Below are 13,848 nucleotides of genomic sequence, written 5' to 3'. Positions count from 1 at the left end.
TGACACGGGTAAGCCATAACCTCCACAAGGGGGGTATTCCTACAACCTTTGTCTGCCTCAGATGTGATAGCCGAGGCCCCTCTTCCCTTACTGAACCCACTTTAGACAGTTTTCCCCCAAAACAAATAAAAACAAGTATTTAACCCTCCAGCCTCCCAGTCACTCTTTGAGGGGCAGTAGTAAGTCATTCATGACAACTGTTAATTTGTCCCAAAATGGTACCCACAAGGGTTTATCCATAGTATTGTAGTGATCAGCAGTCCCCTGTAAAACAGATAAGTCAGGGAGCTGAAATTGACAGTAACATCATTCTTTGTCTTTCTTTTGCGTTTAGCTGCAGGCAGGTGGGATATAGCCATGGAAACATGGTATACCGGTGTTGGAAGTACCACTGACTCTAACACAGTAGGTGGATGATGGGCTGTGGGAACATCCGGGCCCGTGATAGAACCAGTGATCTGGCACTCCTTCTCATTGACCGGCCCAAACAGCTCCTCAGTAGGTACAACAGACTCATCTGTCCCAGTTACACTCACAGACAGACGTTGCACAGTGAAGTCTGGTTCTAGTGAATAGTAACCCTGGTACCTAGGGCATTGGGACTAAATAGGGTCCTTATGTGCTGCAGAATTGTGTAACTCTAAGCGACCCCTCACCAAGCTTATGCAAACTGCCATTGAAGCCTGTGTGTCTTAGTACAGAGAAAAATGAAGAGTCGACAGCCGACACACATCCCTGTGTTAAAGTAATATTGGATGCTTGTCAGGTTCAAGCACAGGATGCATCGTAAAATGACAAATTCGCTTACAAATGAATTCCAACGGTTTCTTCCATACTCAGTCCATTTTATGTATTACTGTTTTCATTCCATAATCCATTTTTGTACAAAAAAAGTTCAGTGTTTAAACCATGTTCAACAAGTGCCTATCCAAGTTTTTCGACACAACATGGGGGGGGGGGGGGGGGTCCCCCTTCCACATCACGTGACGTGACATTGATTTCTTTCAACCCAATGCCTTTCGGGCATTGATTGCCGTTCCTCAGCGGTAACTACAATAAAACAAATAGCCTATACTTTAACAACGTCCATCCCACTCTTAATGTGCTGTTGTTACACAATGCACTGCTACACAATTATGATTTGCCCTCAACGGTCATGCATCCTGTGAAACAGAAAATAAAAATAAAAAAATAGAAATCTGTCGAAAAATATTGTGCTAACTTCGTGTTAATGATGATCATAATACAACCTGAAGTGTAGCCCTACACCAGTGGTGAATGCACGCATTCTGTGCCACAAGTTGTCACCCAGAGAAAATGAACTAATTTCACCACTATCGTGTCATAACAAATCATATTGACAAAGTGATATCAAAACGCCATTCCCTCACAGATGGAATTTACCTCTGATCTTAGCTGGCCCCGACACCTCCATAGGTGTGTCCGGGCCTTTCGCTCTTCTTTAGTCAATCCTGACATCCGTCGAGAAAGTTCTTCCAGTAATTCCTCTTTATTGCTTCCTTGACTCTCCTGAGGCTTGCATACACCAACATGGCTATCAAAATCTCTTCTAGCGACAGTGCCCAAGGGCATGTTGTTGAGGTAACTAATGGTATACAATCCTCTGCTCCTGGATCTCGCGGGCTGTTGTTGCTGACGTCCACTGTATGGCGGGACAGGTAATTAGCTGGGTTATTTACCCCTGGACGGTAGGTGACCTCAAATGCATCCTGTTGGAGCTGTACTGTCCAACTCTCGATCCTGGGTGGGCGAATGCAAGCTGTCTCCACAAACAATGGCACCAGGGGCTTGTGATCGGTGATCACCATGCATTTCTGGCCAGAGAGATTGAGATGAAAAAGCTTGCAGGCCCCCCACGGATGACTAGGGCCTCTCTCTCTATTTGAGCATATCTGGTCTCCACTTCTGTGAGTGCCTTGCTGGCGTATGCTATCAATACCTATTCACCTTTCTTTGTTTTGAACAGGAGTACCACCTCTATCCCTACTGAGCTAGTATCCAAGATCAGTTCAGTGGGTGGGGGGCTGAAATACGCCATGTTGACGTCATGGAGTAAAGCCTTCTTGAATGCCTGGAATGCATGTGCCGCCTCACTGTCCCATTCCCATGGTGAGTCTTTGCATGTCAATGCTCAGAGCAGATCGGACCAAGTGGCCAGATTGGGACTAAACCTACCATAATAGTTGTCCATTCGCAAGAAGCTGTGAGCCTCCAATCTGATGGCCTCTACCTTGTGAGGTTCAACCAGTAGACTGTCCAGTGGGAAACAGTATCAAAAGAAATCCACTTCATTGGTGTGGAATGCACAATTCTTACAGTGCAAGAGCAGACCTCTCTCCGCTAGCAGACTCGGGGCTTGATGTTCCTCAAGCGTTTTCGAGAATATAATATAATATGTCACATTGATGACTCCTACGAGTCCTGACAGGACTTTCCAAATGGCCTCTTGAAATACTTCGGCTGCCGAGGACACCCCAAAACGAAGTCTTTTAAAATGGCGGAGTCCCACTGAGTGGAGAATGTGTGCTGTAGCGGGAGGACTCCTCCAACACCAGCTGATGATACACTGAGTTTAGGTAAATTTTCAAAAACCACCTGGCTCCGTTGTAGTCTGCCACAGTTTCGTCAATTGTGGGAGTTATGTGCCTCTCCCTTCTGATCGCCTGATTTGGTAGCTCCATGTCAGCGTATAATCCTATTTTCCCAGCTGCTTGGATTGTGGGTCCGGTTACCTTTTAATTTCTCCAGCACATTCCAGTGCTTCTAGCTCCTTTTCAAGCAGTGGTCTGAGATTAGGTGTCACAACCCCATGGGGCAAACCGTCTCATCTATGTGGAGTTTTACTTGCACCCCTTTTAGTTATACAAGACCATGGGACAACTCTGGAAATTCGGCCAATATGTTGTCTGCATGGTATTGGTGAATCCGTTTTGCGAAGAACACAGGGCCAATGTCTTCCACTGTGTGACAACCGATAAGGGTTCCAATCTTACCAGTGGTCACGTGGAATTTGGTGCATATATTGTTTCCCCCATAGGCCACTTCTACCTCAATGACTTCCCGACGCGGAATGAGATCAGTACCCCCATAGGTGTATATTTTGACTTTTATGGGAGATAGGAGCGATGGGGGACTCCTTTTCTTTAGTTGCTCCCCATCATTGACATTCACTGATGCCCCAGTGTCGACGAGGGCAGTTATCTGGGCGCTGTTGATGTCCACGTGGCACATGGCACATGGGTGGAGGTCTCCTTTTCTACTTGTCTCTTCCCATGAAGGATATGATGAACTACGCCTACTCTTCCGTTTCAGTAAAGTCAGTGACGCCCTTCCATATGGGGATTGTCTCTTCCCCAAGTGACAGCTGTTGAATATTTGCACCTTTTCTGCCCCTTGCGGCCATCCCTGCTGGTGCTCCAGTGCTGGTGCTCCAATTCTGAGACATACCTTAGCAAAATGATTCAGGTGGCTGCAATTCAAGCACGGCATCACCTATACCGGGCATCCTTTTGGAGGATAGTGGATGGACCCACAGTTCCCACAACTCTTGTCACAAGGTCTTGATGTGGCTGCTCCTCTTGGTCTCGTCAGCTGCCCCTGAGTGGTTCCCACCTGCTCCTCCTTTTCTTTCCCTGCTGGGGTGGGTGGAGGACCCAATGACTGACAGGCCAGGGCTGATTCCATGTCCCCAGCTCCGCTGTCTGCCAACTTGTAGGAGCGAGAGAGGATGAGAATATCGTCTAGTGAATCCCCGGCTGCCGCAGAATGAGTTTGCGCAGACTGGATGATCTGAACCCCTGAATCAACTAGTTTCTGATTTCACCTAGTTTGTCAACACCAGAGCATGTGCTTGTCAGCTTGTGCAGTCGCACGAAAAATGCATCTATGAAATTCATCTTGCCTCACCTGTCGGATTTTAAATCGTTCGTAATTGGGGTTTAATTGGGGTTTAAAATGTTTATAGAGGGCTGCGTCAGCTGTATCAGAATTGTGGTCCCCACCTGTGTTAGGTGAGTTCTCAGAAAGGTCGTACAGCTCATCACCTCCCATGTGTGGCATCATTGTTCACTGTACTGTGCCTTCAGTCTACCTAGTGGCGTGAAAATAGTGTTTCAAGCGCCCAATCCACTGGCTCCATTTCGGTGCAGCCACTGTCAGGTCCGCCAGCTGACTAAATGGCGGCAATGCTGTGATAGGGTTGTGAGCTGTCGTAGTATGAAAGTCCACCGGAGGCTAAGTAGTGGTTCAAAGTAGTAGCTTTATTCAGGGACAGGTTACATAAGCTTAAAGTTGTAGCCACAAAGGTAAGTAGGCTTGTAAGTATGCCGCAGCCTCCTAGCTGCTCAGCCTGCTGACACCAACTGACTCACATCAGACATTCAATATTCCATGACATAATCAACATTCCACACATACTCAGGCTGAACAGCAAGGGGAAAGAGAGAAAACAGAAAGAACAGGAACATTCACTCTACTACATGAGCACTGCTGTGGTGGCACAGCGGTACCTGCAAGAGACGGCATTGACATGCTTCTGGTGCACTAGTACTGCTGTGCCTTCAGCTTTTGGTGTACTCTCTCTGTATTCCTTCCCCCCACTACCTTTATCACCACACTGCTACAGTCCTGGCAGCTTACTCCACAATTTGGACCTCGAAACAGCCCTGGGTTTCTCACCGCTTTTATCCCACAAGAGCCCAGCCAGGGCTGCTGCAGGTAAGGGTGGCGGGGCCGGTAGGGGGGGATTTCGAGAGACGACCACGAGGGAAAAGTAATTATTTATTTAATTTTCTTTTGTAGTCGTCACTCGAAATCCCCCACACCTGCCCCACCGCACTAACCTGCAGCAGCCGCAGCTGCCAAAGCCCCACTTTGGGGAGGAGCTTTCACTGACCTTCCAGCACACAACCAAGGTGCTGTATGGATCTTTATCCCTCGGGCATGCACGTGCGTCAGAACATTCACGAGTTACTGGCATTCAGCTCCTCAGTGCAGTCAGGGACAGAGCTGCTGCCACCTGCTCCCCGCCGTAGCACTTCACTGTTGCCGGCCCCAGTACTGTGGAAAATTAGTGCGTTTTGGTGAACATTATCTGCGCCATCTTGCCTCTTCCCCTGATGCCACACTTTTGTCGTGCGCGCCCGCCATTTTAAGATGCCCCGATCAGAACCAACCCTTTTGCATGCCGCTGGCCCCTGACATAGCCCTTTGCCTTCGCTAAGCCTGCCCGCTGACCACCCCCCTGCTTGCACCTGCCTGGAGTCATAAACCCCTCTTCGGCGCTGCTCTGCCCCCGGCCCTCATCCTGTTCCCAGCGCGACACCTCCCTGCTTTCCTTTCATGATCTCCGGCCCTTAGATGCAAACCCCCTTTTTCCCCGTGTGCCCGTTTTGTCCTCCCCGTTCCCAAGCCGACACCCAGCTCTGCCGATACCACCCTCGCCCCTCCCCGTACAATAGAAAGCTTCCCCCATCAAAGAAATCCCCGGGTTGATCAAAGCCCCCACCCCATGAGATCCAATCAGACTCCCCTCATCCCGTGAATCGGCGGATTATCCAGCTGCGCGATGCTCACCACCTGTTGTGATTAGGGTGGGGACTTCAACTGTAAATGTGTGTGGGAACGGGCCCCAAAGGGGGATTCCGGGTAGGTCTTTCCGTATATCAAAGCTTTGTCACATGTATGTAAACTGCAATAAAAACCATAAACACTGTATATAAGGGGCCAGGCCTCAAACGTAAGTTAGAGCACCTCAGAACGATACCTTCTGTCCGTTTCGTTGTGTTCTCCTCCGGAGAGAATAAAAACCCTTGTTTCCTGCTTTCCAGTCTCCAGCGCCTGCCTCTTCATTGATTTAAATAACTAGAGGGTCACAGAGGCAATACCGCCGGGCAAATATCGATTGTCCCCGACCCGATTGAAACTGTTTTTACAATTGGCGTCCCAAGCGTGGGGCCCATCAGCGACTCGTGGATCCAGTGGGAGAGGTCCCGACGACAGAGTGAACGACTGCAACGATCGGGAGAGCTCTTGCCCAATAGACCCTCGTCTGGCAGCCGATCATCCGAACTTCACTAGTTCCGAACAGACCTCTCTCGAGTGATCTACGGTCCTGACTGGGAACCATCAGGAGTACCGTGAGAAATACGAGAAAAAGAGGACGATCGGGCGCTGGATTCGGAAGACAAGAAACTGTCCACATGGTCCGGGTAAGGTCGTGTTGCCACGACTAGTTGCGAAATTTGTCTTGATTGCTTGATTGTTCAAAATACTAGTATTGCCTTGTTTATTTTTATTTAGAGATTCACTGTCTGCAAACGGAGAAGCAACAGGCTCTCTCTCCCTTTGCAAGCAGTGGAGGATAAGTAGGGTAGCAGCCGTGCTTGTTCTTTTTCTCCCCCACTCAATAATTGCTTGAAACTGAACTGTTGTTCACAAACTATTGTTTCCTGGAGATTCTCTGTCTGCAAGCAGGGAAGAGACCATCCTTTTTGCAGATAGTGAAAAGGGTAGGTGACGCAGATCTTTGCGGTCCTACTCATTCTCCCCATTGTTATTTTGTTGGTCTATTGGTTTTTTTTGGGATCCATGAGGTATTCACTGCCTGCAAACAACGTAGAATAGAAATATTCTATCTAGTCTTTGCACCTAGTGATAAGATAGGCAGTGCTGACTTTTTAGTCCCTCGTTACGAGCCGTCATGTCTGTCTTCTCCCCATTGATAAATAGCCTGTTTAGCCCGGACCGGGTGTTAGAGGTGGACCATATGGCTCCACTAGAAGGCACCCCTAATAAGGACATGTTCATAAACTATGGGTTAGTTACCATAGCTTATAATAAATTATGGCACAGGTATACCGAAGATAGCCAAGACAAACAGTGGCCACTGGCAGGATCCTTCGACCTTGATAAAATAGAAACGTTAGAAATAGCCCTTCGAAATAATAAGACGACGCCAATTATGCTCGACAGTCTCGGTATGTGGCGCAGAGAGGCTACGAAACGACAGAGAAAAGACGAGGATAAACCAAGTAGGGAAATATACCGACAGGACAACCCCAGGACACCGCTACCCACAACCTATCCCCCGACACTATACAAAGGACGACCAGACTTAGGGTCAAACCAATGCGCTTTTTGTAGGTATGTCGGACACTGGAAAGCCCAATGCCCGACTCTACTGAGCGTGAGTAGAAGCAAAGGGCCGACAGGAACGACAGACCGACAGTACGAGAAAAGGCGCGAGACAGAGAAGAACCCGACTTACATAGACAGGCCAGACAGAACCACCACGTTTGATTATGCCCGATGGCACAGATTTCGCCAGGAAAATCTCAGCGGCATGATCAAGTTCTCCTAGGTCGGGCAATGTCAAGACGGGAACCCAGCCTCGTTTAAAATTCACAGACGGAAAGGGATAATTATGACCAATAACTGTTTCTTATATTTGTCTTGGGTCTTTGTATGTCGTACTTGTACTGTCCCCCGTCTGAGTTCGTGTGTATGTAATGTACAAATCTGCGTCATCCCTTTTACACGTGTTTCCGTGTTACTCGACCCCTGTTAGCAGAAACTTAGCATAAAAGCAACCTGGAAAGAAAGAAATGATAAAACAAAATCCGTAGAACATTAATAAACTTGAACTTTTAATTTAACACAACAAACAAGGAATAATAACGATAAACTGTAGAAAATGGAAGTCAAACAGAACATTCGCCCCCCCCCCCCCCATTCTGGAACCTTCCAAAGTAGGGCAGGGTTACGGCTACGCCCAACCAACGGCAACCCATATAAGGCGAGCCCCGCCGCCAACTCTTGGTCAGGAAATCTTAACGTATGGGGGAGCCGGAGGAGAGGCGGGAGCCCGCAGCCTGGGCATTTGCAGGTAGTCCCGCCACATGTCTCTTTGGCCGGCCGCAACGGGCCTGGAAAGACTAAGGTAGTCCCGCCACATGTCAAGAGGAGAGCGAGGCACCTCTTCCTTTTCTCTTCCGTCACGGCCGCAGCAGTCCTGGACGGCGGGATGTCCTGCACGTACCTCCACAACAATTTGTCCGAGTTGGGCTGGGAGGGAGAGGCGACGCGGACGAGCCTCTCCCACCTCCACCGGTAGGAGGTTTCCCAGCCCCCAGCCCGGCGCCGAACACCCCCAGTCAGGCGATGGTGCCCATACTTCCACAGCACCGGACACACCATGACGGCACCCCAGTACTTGCGCAGCACCGAACACACAATGGTGGCACCCCAGTATTTGCGCAGCACCGAACGTACAATGGTGACGCTTGGGGAACACCGGATGTGGAGAGGCCTTCATGCAGGGCGATGAAAAGGAGCGGCATGGAGTGCACCGGGAGAAGGAGACGATGTGAACGAGTCTCCCTCGCCCCCCCCGGTGGGGGCATCACAGCTGCACCCCAGCTGAACGTCCCGCTCTCACAAAACAGGGACCTCTTCCCTTCACTCCAAAGGGTCTCTTCCATTCTTGCAAACTCGACGAGAGTGGCCCCTGTAGGGCCTCAAAATGGCGTCTGGATCCGCTGGAAGGCGGGCCCCGGCCACTAGAGTAACTTTGGCCAGCCATACAACTCGAACATTTGTCCCATGGAGCACGAGCCCCCATCTCCGACAGCATCTCCGCAGCCTTGAAGATCATGCAAAGGTCCCCGGCGGAGCCTTCGGCCTTAGCAGGTTTCCGGTAAGGGACGGCTGCTTCGATCGCCAACGAAACAAACATGACATTGCCACACCTTCTGTTAGCGTGAATTCTAGAACTGCCGAAAAGGACTCTGGTCCAGAACCGCCGAAAAGGACTCTGGTCCAAACTGCCAGTAATGGAAACATTTCCCCCTGATGCTGCTTCCGGACTGTGCCGGCCCCGCCCAAAATGGCGCTGGTATCAATCGGAACTTACGAACACCTCGTGGTGTTCCTTCGCACTAATATAAACTTGATGTTCTGAGATTTTTGTGATCCTTTGTACACTTGGCTAGAAAAGACAAGGAGAGCTCACTCGACGAACAGTATGAAAGGATCCCCGTTACAAATGTTGATTACGAATATACAATGTATTATATTTTTATAACTGATGTAAACCTCATTTACGATGCGTACGTACGGTATGCATATAGGAAATCTGATTACAACTGTTATGATTATGTTTCTAAATTATGAAAATATATGCCCCCGAACCCCCGGCCAATTAATAGACGTTTTAGTCTCTTACAAATGAATGAGTAAAACTTTCCGATGTTCTTTACTGTTGCAAACGACACCCCCCACTGTACGCACTTTAGCCATTGCCACGACCGACCAAATACGACCACACCCTCCTAATCCATATGCTGAAATGAATTTGCAAATTAAAGTCTTTGAAACTATGGACGGGTATTGCATGTTTTATTTTAAAACAATATGGGATGGGTAGGAAAGTTCTTTTTCTGTGCACCCTACTCTGCTCTCTCTTTAAGGTTAAAGGAAGATGGTTGCCCGGCCTTGGAGGACGGATCGGATCGACAACCCGACGCTCCGCATTAAAAGTACGCGACTGACTCATGAACTCTCGCGTAGAGGAAGACCGTGACTTCCAAGGATGGGTAAAACGAATGGTGTAAATGAGGGAATGTAAAAGGAGGGTGAAATGAAATAATGTAAATATTGTAAAGTACAACGTTCCGAAGTAGCAGGGACCCAAGAACCGAAGAACTTTAGAACGCCACGGCGTCGAAAGAGGTTTAAGGATCCCGATAGTGAGATATATCCTTTGACTAGATACCTCGCACTAGGCACCTCTGGTTTCCTTTTTATGTTTCCCCGCACACGCCCTACATGAACACACTACCCCCCCTCGACTCCGAAAACCATATCCCCGGGGACCCTGCCCCAAGGAGGAAAAGACGAGTAAGAGGTAAGTAAAGGACTTATGAATCCATGTATTTGAATGCGCGCGAATGCTGTCTCCCCCACCCCCCCCCTCTTTTCCTCCCTCTGCAGGTTACGTCAGAAATTACAGCCGAGGTGTGGCGAAGATCTGAGACCTTGCCATGTCTAAATACACGAAACGGACTAGCGCCGCAGGGTGGTGCCCAAGCACGCCTGCAAACTACTCACGTATCGAACAAGCCCGAAAAATTAGCACAACCTGATAAAAAAGTGACCACCCTTAAACCAGACCGGAAGAATGAACCCATGTCACGTATGATGCGAAACTGGGAGGGAATGTGTGTGTGTGTGTGACTGAAGCATTGACCCAACTGGTCAAAGGACCGAGAATGCGAGAAAGTGCGACAAAATGGTACCTCCTTTTTCCTCTTTCCTTTTCTCAAAGCACGTCCCCTCTACCCTGCCTAATGCTCAAACTGCGTGATTACAAGATTCTACCGCGGACCCGTGAATACCCTTTACTGTGTAATGCACTAAATAGCCTTTCTTGAATGCACTGCCGCCCTCTCCGTTGCACGTGCACTATTTAGCCTGCCGTTGCACACTCTCTCTCTCTCTCTCTCTCTCTCTCTCTCTCTCTCTCTCTCTCTCTCTCTCTCTCTCTCTCTCTCTCTCTCTCTCTCTCTCTCTCTCTCTCTCTCTCTCTCTCTCTCTCTCTCTCTCTCTCTCTATTTTTGCACTACCACTCTCCCGAGTGGTTAGCCCCGAAATTGGCAGATCGCCACCCCTAGCACACCACCTAATTGGCTTCAAATACCGTCAGTATTTGCACAAACATTTGTCTTTAATACAATCACCCTGAGGCCGCGTCATTACCTCTCCTTTTCCGATAGAAGTCAATGAACCCAGGTTGGGCCGTAAGGGAAAGGACAGGTAAGACGACAGAGGTTCCCTAATCTGGCCCGAAATAAGGGAACTACATGTCAACGGCTCCTATAGTACAACACAAGGACCTCAGAATACGCGACCTTCCCCTCCCCGAATCGTCGCAATACCCAAACCAGAAAAACGATCACCCCCGCTACCTCCCCTGTCTATGTCCCTGGTTGTCTCCCATATAACCCCTGTCCTTCCTAGTTAAGTAACCGGGCTGTAAAAGGTTACGTAGGACCCAGAATGATGTTTTACAAGGTTAACAGACTAGACCAAGGTAAAGAAATCATCAAAATGAACCCCGCAGTAGTTGAAAAACAGGATGCACCGATAGAAAGGAAATGTTTAGCCATGTTCGTCTCTCAGCAAAATACCTGTGTAGTACCATGTTGACAACTCACTGTACCCTTTTGTAAATGTGAAACTCTAGAGAACGGCATATCTTTGCCAGATTTGTCTCCCGAAGGTGGGTTACCATCAGATGAACCGTCATGCCTGTAATAAATGATTATGAAGAAAGGTCATAGTAAATCCAGCAGGTCCGCCACCGGTCATTCATATGCCAGTTGTGAACGTTAAAAATGACGGACATTTTCATTCTTTGCCTGGAGCTGGGAGAGAAATAGACTTTTTTGATTATCTTCATCCGAAAATTTTCTAAAAAACTGTCTTTTCAAACTTGTTTAAGGGTACTGCTGTTGGAGGAGAGAAGGACCGGATGTGGGAGCACGAGGCCCGACTGCAGACTAAGGGACACCTGCGACATTAGCCAAGGCGAGACCACGACTGAAAAGAGCTGCAGGACGAGGCACTGTTTTCGACAGCATGAAAAGAAAGGGTCGACCTGATGCCCCTGCTCGACGTCCAGTGCCTGTCGACAAGTCCCCGCTCTCCGAATTCCGTCACACGCCCGCCTATTTGAAGTCTCTCGTTCCCCTAGTTTGTTCCTAATTTGGCCTTGCTCCATCCCCCTTTTTCCTCTGACCTACCCTATGGACTGTCTTGAACGCTCTTCTTCCATCGGAACTTTCTGACAATCACCTCAAAGGACACGGGGCGAAAAGGACCTTTCCGACCAGAAACGCGAGGAAAGGGTCGTGCCCTGCAACGCAGAACTTAGAACAGAGCCGGACTTGTAGCTCCACCGCCGGTGCTCAACAGCGCCAACGAAAGACCACAAAGAACAATGAGAACTCGTAAACTTCGAACATTTGACATCCTCAAACCATCGTTTTTTTCTACGCCTCATTTCTCTCCCAGCCACCATTGTATTGATCCTGCTCCAATCCGAATCCGAAATATGTATTAACCTGCCAGTTTATGTTATGATATGTACTTGCTGCTCGCCGTTTTTTGTATTTCATTCCTATGACTTTCCTGCTGAACAAATTTATCAAAGTTCATCAAATAGGTGCACCTCCTAAAAACTAGAAACCTCAAAATGTATTGTTTACAACTCTTTATCTTGGGTTTCCTACCGTTTTCTCTCTCATGCTCACCACAATAGACCCGAGTAGAAAATGAACCAACAAGATGTCTTGAATATGTTAAAGGAGGGACTGTGGAAAATTAGTGCGTTTTGGTGAACATTATCTGCGCCATCTTGCCTCTTCCCCTGATGCCACACTTTTGTCGTGCGCGCCCGCCATTTTAAGATGCCCCGATCAGAACCAACCCTTTTGCATGCCGCTGGCCCCTGACATAGCCCTTTGCCTTCGCTAAGCCTGCCCGCTGACCACCCCCCTGCTTGCACCTGCCTGGAGTCATAAACCCCTCTTCGGCGCTGCTCTGCCCCCGGCCCTCATCCTGTTCCCAGCGCGACACCTCCCTGCTTTCCTTTCATGATCTCCGGCCCTTAGATGCAAACCCCCTTTTTCCCCGTGTGCCCGTTTTGTCCTCCCCGTTCCCAAGCCGACACCCAGCTCTGCCGATACCACCCTCGCCCCTCCCCGTACAATAGAAAGCTTCCCCCATCAAAGAAATCCCCGGGTTGATCAAAGCCCCCACCCCATGAGATCCAATCAGACTCCCCTCATCCCGTGAATCGGCGGATTATCCAGCTGCGCGATGCTCACCACCTGTTGTGATTAGGGTGGGGACTTCAACTGTAAATGTGTGTGGGAACGGGCCCCAAAGGGGGATTCCGGGTAGGTCTTTCCGTATATCAAAGCTTTGTCACATGTATGTAAACTGCAATAAAAACCATAAACACTGTATATAAGGGGCCAGGCCTCAAACGTAAGTTAGAGCACCTCAGAACGATACCTTCTGTCCGTTTCGTTGTGTTCTCCTCCGGAGAGAATAAAAACCCTTGTTTCCTGCTTTCCAGTCTCCAGCGCCTGCCTCTTCATTGATTTAAATAACTAGAGGGTCACAGAGGCAATACCGCCGGGCAAATATCGATTGTCCCCGACCCGATTGAAACTGTTTTTACAGTACACGAGGAGCAGCAGGGGCTACAAAAGGGGCACACAACAGCAACTACTGCCCCACACTTGCACAGCAAGCGGTAAGAGGAGCCTCACTCTATTGGCGTCTCCCAATGTCGCTGCACACTTCACAGGACATGTGCTCCAGGCAAACTCTTTTAAAAAAAAAAAAAAGTGAAATGCTTCAGATTCATTTTTTCAACTCTTAAAAAACATTTTTATATGAACTCAAAAAGGGGAAAGGGTCGCCTGCAGAAGAGCCCTTCCCATTTGCGAATGGGCTACCACCAAATTGAATTTGATGTTAAAACGCAAATGTTTTCCAACCCTTTTTATGCCGCAAAACATTCATACATACCCTTGCAATTCAGTATTTGGGAGGGACGCCCTTAATATGCCCCTTCCTAATACCGAATCATAACCAAAGTACGACTCGGTAACAAGTTATGAAATCGCAATTTGGGCTTTGTAAATTTCAAAATGCATTTTTCCTGTAGCAAATTGCCCAATTCTGCAATTTGGGCCACTTGAGACAGGAAAATTACTGCGTATATGTGGCCCCACATCTTTTACACACTCCAGGGTG

This window comes from Lissotriton helveticus, chromosome 6, assembly GCF_964261635.1.
Source record: "Lissotriton helveticus chromosome 6, aLisHel1.1, whole genome shotgun sequence".
NCBI classification, from domain to species: domain Eukaryota; kingdom Metazoa; phylum Chordata; class Amphibia; order Caudata; family Salamandridae; genus Lissotriton; species Lissotriton helveticus.
Note: the sequence above shows the minus strand (reverse complement) of the source record.